The sequence below is a fragment of the Nycticebus coucang genome, chromosome 8 (genome assembly GCF_027406575.1).
Source record: "Nycticebus coucang isolate mNycCou1 chromosome 8, mNycCou1.pri, whole genome shotgun sequence".
NCBI classification, from domain to species: Eukaryota; Metazoa; Chordata; class Mammalia; order Primates; family Lorisidae; genus Nycticebus; species Nycticebus coucang.
The window spans coordinates 98,771,462-98,779,936 of record NC_069787.1 but is presented as its reverse complement, the minus strand read 5'-3'; the positions used below and the strand labels follow the sequence as shown (position 1 = coordinate 98,779,936).

Here is an 8,475-nt window from a genome sequence, read left to right as displayed (position 1 = left end):
AACTGCAAAAAATAAATAAATACATAAATAAATAAACAAAAGTCCATGATCCTAATTTAAAAAAATAAAATAAAATTATAAGTAAATTTTTTTTTTCTTGTTTGCAGATTTTTGGCCAGGGCTGGGTTTGAACTGGCCACCTCTGGCATATGGGGCCGGGTCCCTGCTCCTCTGAGCCACAGGCACCACCCATAAGTAAAATATTTTAATGCAGCATACATCTAATGGTGATGGTTTTAAATACAACTGGATTCAAAAACTAGGTAGAGTGCTCGCTTCGGCAGCACATATACTAAAATTGGAACGATACAGAGAAGATTAGCATGGCCCCTGCGCAAGGATGACACGCAAATTCGTGAAGCGTTCCATATTTTTTATATGTGAAACTTGGTAAACGGTCTGTGAAGTAGTTAATGATGCCCCATGAATATATCAATGTACACAGCTATGATTTAATAAAAAAAATTAATTAATTAATTAATTAAAAACTAGGTAGAAAATGAAAAGAATGCCATTTGTTTTCCCCTTGGCTTTTAAAATTCCAGTTTCTCCTCATTTGCATCTTGGGATTCAGCTGACCCCAAAGCACAAAGCCACAGACAGGCAGCCTCCAAGACCATGCCATGACATTGCAGAATCTGCAGTTTGCTTTGCCCACTCAGTCCTGTGAAGTGGGTGGGTGTAAGGGATGTAGACTTTAGGGTCTGAATGTTTGTTCCCCTCAAAACTCTTACATTGAAACTTAACGTGAGTATCTGGGCAGTGATTAGATCGTGAGGGCGCCACCTTCATGAATAGAATTAGTGTCTTCAAAAAAGAGGCTTGAGGGAGTCTGTTTATCCCTTTTTCCATGTGAGGACACACCAAGAAAGCACCATCTGTGAAGCACAGAGCCCTCACCATACACTAGAATCTACCAGCACCAGAATTGTGGTTCCAGCCTCCAGAACTGTTAGCTACAAATTCATGTTGTTTATAATAGTCTAAGGTACTTTGTTACAGCAGCCCTAATAGACACAGACAGGGCCTAACTCATATTCTTATGGAAGGTCAGTTCTCTTTTGCTGAATGACGTAAATTCACTGGCTTTGCCTCTGAAACCTATTTTGCACTACCAGTCTCCAGTTTGAAAGGACAAAACCAAAGACTACTCCTTTCTTAGGGTCAATGATACATTTCAAAAAGACTTTCCTCTCACATTAGAAAAGATTTATGCTATTCAGACTTTTAAAATCTGACTTTTTTGAGGAGAAGAAAAGACTCCTTGCTCATTCTGAAAAGGCACAGCAAAATATGACATTAAGATTACCTGTCAGATTAGAAGAAGACAAGAAATAAAAAAAGAAAAAGAAAAAAAGTAAAAAAAAAAAATTACCATCAGACTAATTTCAGCTGACTATTTCTAACAATTATAAGCTATAAGGCTCTTTCCTTGGTGTTACTTGCCCTTCAAAAGATTACTTAGCTGCTTTGTATAGATGATATAGAAATATTCAGGGATTCACTAACTAAAGAGTCTAGGAATTTTATTCATGTATATTGTACTAGGCTACTCTAAACTGTGGATTGGCAGGTTTTTTTCTAAGCTTCAGTTTTCAGAAGATCACTTTAAATGCAGGAATCTACACAGAAAATGCTTTCACCTGAGTAATCATATTTCCATTACCTTTACTAAACCAGAAGACAAGTTAGCTCAAAAACAGATATGCAGAAAGTATGTTCTCATGTGTTTCATTATTGAAGAATGAAAGGCCATCAGTGAAAAACAAAGATAGGAAAGAGGTCACTAAACAAGAAAACAAAAACTTTTCTCTATGAAAGAACCCGTTTCAGTCATCAATACTTGGGAAATACACAATTTTTAAACATTTATGAATAAAAAGCCCCAATTTTCTCCCAACATCCATAAAACTAAGTTATACCTATCTCAAAACAGTCCCACTTACATTGCTTTCTAGCGTTAAATATTACATGAATCCATGTCCTTTAAAATACTCTTAACAAAACATGAAGTCCAAAAGGTTAAAGAAACATTAACTAGCAACTTTTCAAAACTAGATAGCTCTTTTAAGAAGTAATTTTGACAGTATTTACTGCTTGAAGATTTCATATAAAAGTAACTTAACTATACTGTATTTCTCATACACTTATGTTGTCTGATATTTTACTGCCATATCTTTTTTTTCGTTTTTTGTTTGTCCTATCAGTGATCTAAATAAGATAAAATTACAAACATATGGAACATATAAAACGAAACTCTATTTGGTTCATATTTTAACATTACCTTTTTACACCACCTGCCTCTGAATTTTCAATTAATCTTTTGGTTTATAAATCTTCATCTTTGCCAGAGCTTCAGACACTTTCTAGAGCTTCAGAAAGTTGTTACACTAATACAATCACAAAATAAAACAGCATGGAGCAACTTAGGAGGACACAGGAGAGTGGGTATTTTATTACATTTCTGTACCAGATCATTATTTCTAGGAGGTAATTCATAAATTTTTAATCCTTCTAGTGTTCACAAGCAATGTAAAAAGGATCACTCCTGACCTAGTTCAACCATTTTTTATCATAGTAGTGGCAAGAAATTTTTGTGCAAAAGAAACTGATTATTCTATTATCTTTTAGATTGATTCTTATTAAATGACAAAGCATAATTTATGCCCTTCTCTTTAGATAATGAATAAAGAGATCTCCTTCAAGGCCAGCACAGGTACTATTTCTTAAATTCTACATTCAAGGATGTGAGCAACATATAGAAGAATGAATGGTTTTTCATATTGTGACAGTTAATATCCATGAAATTATAACATTTCAGTAATTCAGAGTGATTGATAATGTATCCTGTTTAACATTAATTTTTGAAAGTGCAATTGAGTGAGTAAAGATAGAACTTTTTTAATATTTGAGCCCTCAGGATAAATGAATTCAAGCTTACCAAAATAACATAAATGTAGTCCAGTATCTAGACTATAGTCTTTATTCCACAAATCATATAATGATTCCAATAAATCGATGCCTCAAGTAGACCACATGATGGAGACCTAAATTAAGACAGTATGCAATTAAAAAAAAATAGAAAGCAATCGAACCCTTTAAGGATTTAACACTGTGGTTTTACCTCAAGGAAGGAGGATATGGTAAAGATAAATAATTTATCCTTCTAGGTGTTTCTGAGAAAATTCAGTCCATAGGAGTTCAACAGCTTATCAATATCCCCTAATCACTGACAATCAAATTTCAGATCCAAGGAAGCTTAAATGCATTAAAGAAATTAAATGCATATGTAAAGATAATTCTTGTATTGCTTTTGCCAGATAAACAAATATTAGTCAATGAATAATGTCAATGTAAGATTAGATGTACCCTACACCTGAAACAGGGAAGATTCAGAAAGGAATCCACGAACAGAAAGAGTTTGCAGGTTCTGTTATCAGTATTTTCTCAGTCAATAAGGAAGCTTACAGTTTTCAGAATTGACACAGTAGATAGATGTCTTTAATCAAACTCTTCTTATTTTGTGGGCTTGAGAAATACTTGCATTTTAATATGCCTGAGGGAAAAAGAAAGGCAGGATTAAAGAAACTCTGAGAATATCTGTGAAACTTTCATGGAAAAGTGCATTTTAAATGACAACCTCCCATTTTGGCTTAGCAGATTACTTCATGATGCAATTGCAAAATCAATTGCCTAATGGTAAAGACAAAAACATTTTTGGTCTTTAGCCACTTTGTGACTCTGCAAATTTGTGCCTATGACTGATTGTAAACACAGAACAATGACTAGAATTCTTTTAAAATCTTGACTTATTGTCAAAGCACTAAGCAGTGTGTTCTGGTAAATCATATGCTTAATTTTAATTCTATTTCAGAAGATTGAATTTTTATTGCTAACTTTCTAAACAATCTGGAGCAGTATAATTAATCAAAATAGGATACACAGACGTAACAAAGAGACTCAAAGTACACAATTCCTCAACCCCACCAGGGTCTACTTCTCATTCACTTAATAGTCTGAGAAGGATACCCATGGTCAGCAGGCAGGTGCACGTCTGTGTGTGATTCAGGATCTGAGCTCCTTCCATCCTGTGGCTCTGCTAGTCCCTAATGGGCTCACATTCCCTGCACCCAGTCAATAGTAAGATAAGAAAATGTGGGCTGGGCATGACGGCTCATGCCTGTAACCCTAGCATGCTGGGAGGCCAAGGCAGGAGAATTGCTTGAGCTCAGGAGCTCAAGACTAGCTTTAGCAACAGTAACACCCCATCTCTACAAAAAATAAAAATAAAAAAAATTAGCCATGTGTTGTGGTAGGCACCTGTAGGCCTCGCTGTTGAGGAGGCTGAGGCAGGAGGATTGCTTGAACCCAGGAGTTTGAGGTAGGCTGACTCCATGGCACTCTAGCCTAGGCAACTCTGTCTCAAAAAAAAAAAAAAGTGTGGTGGGGCAATGTTCTTAAATCCTGGCCCTGGAGCTGGCACACAGAACTTCTGCTAACATTCCACTATCAGAATTGGGTCACAGAGCCATACCTAACCCTAAGGAGTTTAGGAAGTGAAACCTAACTATGTGCCTAATGCAATGGAAAAAACAAAAAGGATTATTGGTGAACTTCAAACAATCTCTGCCACAGGCAAGCCAGCTAACCTTGTGGCTTCTGGGCTCCTTTGTTCACAAATGGGTAACAATTATGAATGTCTAATACCGATCTTGAAAGCTTGTGAATACGTATACCTATGAGGCACTTTGAGTTCCATAGATAAGCAGGGTTATCCGTTGGCCATATTGCTACTGTTATGTCACTGCTGTGTTATTGCTATTTGTAATATTACATTGGGTTAAGTAACAGTAAAAAAACAAAACTTTCTGCCCAAGAATATTATCAAGAACAGTATGTTTAACAAATGCAATCAGTGTAACCCAGTTTCTTGTACCCTCAATGAAACCCCAACAATAAAAAAAATTAAAATTAAATAAAAAAGAACACTACATTATATGCGATCTTTCCAGGTAATAAAGGGATAAACTAAATGGCAGTCTAGTTTCCTGTTCCTATATTCTGGTTACATTACTCCACATAGAACAGCTGTTTCTTTCCTTCTGTTGAAAGCTTGTTTCTGCTCCAGAACTGACAGACTATTCTAGTTCACATATCAAAACTGTAATTCTAGAAAACGTCTAGCAACAGTAAAAATACTTTTATAAAGTATCATTTTAAAATACAAAGATCTACAAAAGTCTGAAGCTTTTTTGAAGAAGCAGAAGTAAAGAATTACTATCTTAAGTATCTGATAAAAACGAGGTAATGAATTTTATAGTAAATCTACAACCTTTTGGATATCGACCATGTAAAATAAATACCAGTGGTGAAACAGCAGCACAAGGATAACATGTTTCACTCACGTGTAGCCAGTGTAATTTAAGAGTGTGCCAGGCAGAATGGTAGCCAGATACATGATCTACCTGGAAGCCGAGGCTAGAAGATGCTAATCTCAACTAAGCAGATGAATCATTATATGACCTTGAGAAAATTAATTAGCTTTGGTTTTTCTGCCTAAAAAAGCAAATAGTAATAAGAAGACATTTACAGAGTAGATCTTAAGACTCTGAGAGAGAGAAGGAAAGGGAAAGAGTGGAGAGAGTGAAGGAAGAGGAGAGTAGAGAAGAGAGACAGAGAAAGAGAGATAAATGGGGAAGTTGCAAATTTAAAAAGCACTGAATGCTCTGATTGTTCTGGGCTATACTAAAAGAAATAGGTTCACTTCATGAAGCATAGCACCTAAGTCAAAATATGTTAGTACAAACAAATCAGGATTATTTGTTTAGCACTCATGACAAATATTTTGTTAGAGATGAAGATGAAACCACCATTCCTTTGCTCAGATTTACACAAATAGATAAAGAGAGAATATCCTAACATTCCAATTAGTTCAAGAGATGCGTACATTAGCCTTTGCTTTTGTGCCAGATACTGGGAATGTGGTGGTAAAAGAGACAGACATGGTTCCTGTCTTCAACAAACATAAGTAAATAATTACAACTTGCAGATAAGTACTATGAAGAAAGTAAGGAAATGAACCATGGAATGCGGAAATGAACCCTAAAAATATCTGAGGGAAGAGTATTCCAAAAAGGGGGAACAGAAAGGACCTGAGGGTCAGTTGAGGTGGCTCACATCTGTAATCCTAGCACTCTGGGAGGTCGAGGCAGGTGGACTGCCTTAGCTCAGGAGTATGAGACCAGCCTGAGCAAAGCAAGACCCCATCTCTACTAAAAAAAAAAAATAGAAAAACAATCCAAGCATTGTGGCAGGTGCCTATAGTTCCACCTACTTGGGAGGCTGAGGCAAGAGGATGGCTTGAGCCCAAGAGTTTGAGGTTGCGATGATGCTATGGCACTCAATCCCAAGGTGACTAAGTCTCTGTCTCAAAAAAAAAAAAAAAAAAAAAGGAAAGAACTGAGACAAGACTCATTTAACACTGTTAAACAGAGTTTATGGGAGGCCATTGTTTTCAACTAGCCTTCTGCAGTAGGCCCCAGCAGACCAGACCAAAGTAGAATGGAGTCACTTGTGCTACGTGACATTATCAAACTGAATTTTGAAATACTCCATCTCTACCAGAAACAGAAAATGTTAGCCAGATGTGGTAGTAGGTACCTGTCCCAGCTACTCCTACTTGGGAAGCTGAGGCAAGAGGATTGCTTGAACCTAGGAGTTTGAGGATGCTATCAGCTATGATGACGCCACTGCGCTCTACCCAGGGCAACAGAGTGAGACCCTATCTCAAAAATAAATAAATAAATAAATGATTTTCAATTCTAAAATTGAAATTCACATCATCTTTAATATCTCTTAAGAGTTGTAGAAGGCATAAAAGTCAGTGTGTTTGGGGACGTTCTGAAGTGATTTTCTATTCCAAATATGAAAACTCCCTAAAATGGCTTGGTGTTCTTCAGTAGTCTAGTCCCGTTCAATCAAAAACAGTAAATTGTAGCCAGGCGTTGTGGTGGGCGCCTGTAGTCCCAGCTACTTGGGAGGTTGAAGCAAGAGAATCGCTTAAGCCCAAGAGTTTGAGGTTGCTGTGAGCTGTGACGCCACAGCACTTTACCAAGGGTGACAGCTTGAGACTGTGTCTCAAAAAAAAAAGAAAGAAAAAGAAAAAACAGTAAATTATAGGGAATTGTCTTAGGTTATTTTAGGAAATCTATGTAAGAAAATAACTAAATTATGTTTCAGGTGTGTCTTTTGAATTTCATACCACACAAATGCATTATCTGTTAAAATACACATAGTTTTAAAATTAGGTTATAGTTGTTTCTTTGTCGCCCTTAGTAGAGTGCTGTGACATCACAGCTCACAGCAGCCTCCAGAGTAGCTGGGACTACAGGCACCCACCACAATGCCTGGCTATTTTTTTGTTGCAGTTTGGCCAGGGCTGGGTTCGAACCTATCACCCTCAGTATATGGGGCCAGCGCCCTACTCACTGAGCCACAGTCACTGCCCAAGTTCTGGATTTTTAAAACAGACTGAATATATGTGGAGAGGAATAGGGGTCATGCCTCCAGTCACTGGAAGGAAGGAAGCTGGGGTTGTAAGAAAGGATTCCAGGGCAGACGGCAGGAGTCCCAGGATTTTAATAATGGATCCTCACTGACTAGTGTGGAACTTTGAGCCAGTGATTTTAGGTCTCAATTAAATCTTCTGTCAAAGGAGGATGACCTATCTTCCCTACCTCACCACTCTGTGAGATAAACCAGAGCCCTTACCTTTTTTCCCTGATGACCTCCTACTCATGCCTGGAGCATCGATCCAAATGTCACCTCCTCCATGAAGCCTTTCTAGACTTTTTTCAGTCGAACGGAGTCAATGGCTCCATCTTCTGGATTTCAAAGAGAAACATGTCGGTAGCATTCTTCTTGTTTCCTTGCATTGTCCTATTAAGTTTTCTCCCAGAGCCAGGAAGATGTCATAAAGAAGCTCCCCCAGTTCACAACTACTAACAGTTCAATAAATACTTGCATAGTAAAGGGTGAATGACTGATACAAGTTTCTTGGCCTGCATTTGTACATGCTTCTTACGTGATTCTGCAAAAACTGTACATTTTCCAGTAACAAATGGTCCTGGGATGTAAAATGATACCCAACAATTCAAACATTTAGTGTTATTTTGATGAAACATATTTTTTCAATTCTGCTGGTATGTCTTTTTTTTTTTTTTTTTTTTTTCTCATGGGAGGAGGATTCTCCCTATGTACCCAGGCTAACCTCATACTTCTGGTCTAAGCAATCTTCCCTCCTTAGCCTCCTGAGTAGCTGGGCCACAGGCGCATGCCACCCCGCCGGGCGTGAGTGTATTTTTCTAAAAGAAAACGTTGCTTTTTACCAAGTCTAGGGGGATAGAACTCCCTGATTTGTTTTACTTTCTGGCTAGTATCTGGCTCTTTTAAAAGCCTTAAAATGCTCAACAGATG

General features: G+C 37.4%; 1 non-coding gene across 1 annotated transcript; it reads left to right on the top strand.

Annotated features, from left to right (window-relative positions):
* Positions 1 to 268: 268 nt before the first annotated feature.
* Positions 269 to 375, top strand: LOC128592808 (U6 spliceosomal RNA). Its single transcript, XR_008382022.1, has one exon. It is a non-coding gene; the product is annotated as a U6 spliceosomal RNA (small nuclear RNA).
* Positions 376 to 8,475: the final 8,100 nt, after the last annotated feature.